The sequence below is a fragment of the Malania oleifera genome, chromosome 1, assembly GCF_029873635.1.
Source record: "Malania oleifera isolate guangnan ecotype guangnan chromosome 1, ASM2987363v1, whole genome shotgun sequence".
Lineage (NCBI taxonomy): Eukaryota > Viridiplantae > Streptophyta > Magnoliopsida > Santalales > Ximeniaceae > Malania > Malania oleifera.
The window spans coordinates 14440760-14443137 of NC_080417.1; the positions used below are offsets into that span (position 1 = coordinate 14440760).

Genomic DNA, 2378 nt, shown 5'->3' on the forward strand with positions numbered 1-2378 from the left:
CTCCGAAGTCCAGCAACCACAAGAAGACCCGAAGACCTCTGCAACCCCTGCAACACAGCCCCAGCCGAGCTCCTCAACGCACGCCTGCAGCCCAGCTGAGCCCAGCTCTCTTCACACAGTCTTCATAGGAGATCCACGCCCCATCACCACTCATCGCATCACAAGCAGCAGCCATAACATCCTCTCCAACTCCGGCGGCACCCCACTGCAGTGAACTCCCTGCCTCCAACCATACACACACCTGCATGTAGGGATGAGCAAACGTTCGGTTCGGTCAAATTCGGTTAATTAACCGAATTAATATAAATTTTCGGTTAAAGAATACTATTAACCGAACCGAACCGAACCCGACCGAATTTTTTTTTTTTGGATAATTTGGTTAACCGAATTTAACCGAATGGTAGGTGCAGAATCAAAGTAGTCCCGACTCCCAAACATTGATAGAATTCTTCTTCCGAGCTAGTGGGTTCTTTCATTTGGTATCCAAAATTTGAATTGAGCTCGTTGAGTTGCTTAGGGTTTTGCTCTGAGAGAGAGAGAGGGGGGGGGGGGGGGACAAGGAGAGAATGGTGAAGTTTCTGAAGCCAAACAAGGCGGTGGTCCTCCTCGAAGGCTGTTACGCCGGCCACAAAGCTGTGATCATCCGATGATTCTGATCGTTCAACGATGGCACCTGTGACCGTCCATACGAGCACTGTTTGGTTGTCGAGATAGCCAAGTACCTGAAGAAGGCGATCTACAACTACAAGGACTCCGCCCAGAAGACCGGGAAGAAGTCCCGCATGAAGGCCTTCATCAAGCTAGTGAACTACAACCACGTTATGCCTACGCAGTACACCCTCGACGTCGATCTCAAGGACATCGTCACGCTCGAAACCCTTCAATCCCGCAACAAGAAGGTCACCGCCACCAAAGAAACCAAGGCCAAGCTCGAGGAGAGATTCAAGACTGGCAAGAACAGGTGGTTCTTCACCAAGCTCAAGTTTTGAGTATCCAAAAACACAACCTTTGTTATTAAATCGGTTAACCGAATTAATATTTTCTACTCACCGAACCGAAACCCGATTCACCGAAATGTTGGAAGGTATAACCGAACCAACCGAATGGGTTTTTTTAAAAGAACCGAACTAACCAATTTCGGTCGGTTAATTCAGGTTTCCCCGAATTATGCTCACCCCACCTGCACGTGTTTCCTTCACTTATTTATTTGTTTATTTCTGTTTTGTTTGGTTTTTATTTTATTGTAAAGTATTTGTTGCTAAGATGCTTTTTATACTATATATGTATTATTATTATTATTATTATAGGTTTGTTTTGATTTTCTTTATGTATATATATATTGTAATTATTTGTTAGTAGTATTTATGATTTATTGTTATTAGCTAACTCCATTATTGTCATTTTATATGGGCAGATTTTTATATCTTTTAATATCTAGTATACGTGTTTATATTCTCATTTGTTGTTATATTATTTAAAGTTCTATTCTTTATATTATTCATAATCATTATATATTATTGTTAAGCTTTATTATTATTTAGGGTTGTAATTATGTTAAGCTATTATTTAAGCATGTTTAGGGTTTTGATTAGTTTCCATGTTTAGGATTCAGTTATTTCTATATAGCTTGTTAATCAATTTTAGGAAGTCCAAATTATTGTCTATTAGTTTTTAGTGTTTCCATATAATGTAGGATGATTTTTAGGATTTCCATGTCATTAAATGTGGTTTGGTAGGATTCGATTTACTTCCATATTTGTTTTTAGGGTTTACATCTGTTGGCATATCTATTTGTTATTATATGTGTATGTTTCATAATTAGATTCATGATTCGAATTGTTTCCATAACTTCATTCTTTTTATGTAAATTATATATGATTTACGCATGGTTTAATTATTTCCACACTAGGGTATATTATTAAGGTTGGATTGATTGTTAATACTTGGGCTGTATCATTGAGGTTTGGATATATAATATTTATGTGTTATGATATATAACATTAGTATTATACTATTTTCTTTATTAGCTGTTTGAAATTTCGGTAAAATACAGAAAATCATAAAAAATAGAAAATTAGGGGAAAATTATAAAAATATTTTTGACTTGACTTTCACTAATTGCCTTTTTTTTTTAATTATTATTTCAAAAACCTCCCAAGCTAGTATTTTTGTACTTAGAAAAACCCTATAAGATTACCAAAATTTGGTAGTGTATTTTATAAAGTATTTTCTCGATTTTTAATCCCTATGATTGCGATTAAAAAGGGTACAATCTCTTTCGGGCTTCACGTACCTCGGTTCTGAAGGAATATATATTGTATATATTTTTGTTGGTATTTCAAAAAATTCACTAAAAGGGAGTAATTTTAAAGACTTTT

At 36.2% G+C, this 2378-nt stretch overlaps 1 pseudogene; it reads left to right on the top strand.

Annotated features, from left to right (window-relative positions):
• Positions 1–566: 566 nt before the first annotated feature.
• On the top strand, positions 567–989 carry LOC131160436 (large ribosomal subunit protein eL27y-like; annotated as a pseudogene).
• The last annotated feature ends 1389 nt before the right edge of the window (positions 990–2378 follow it).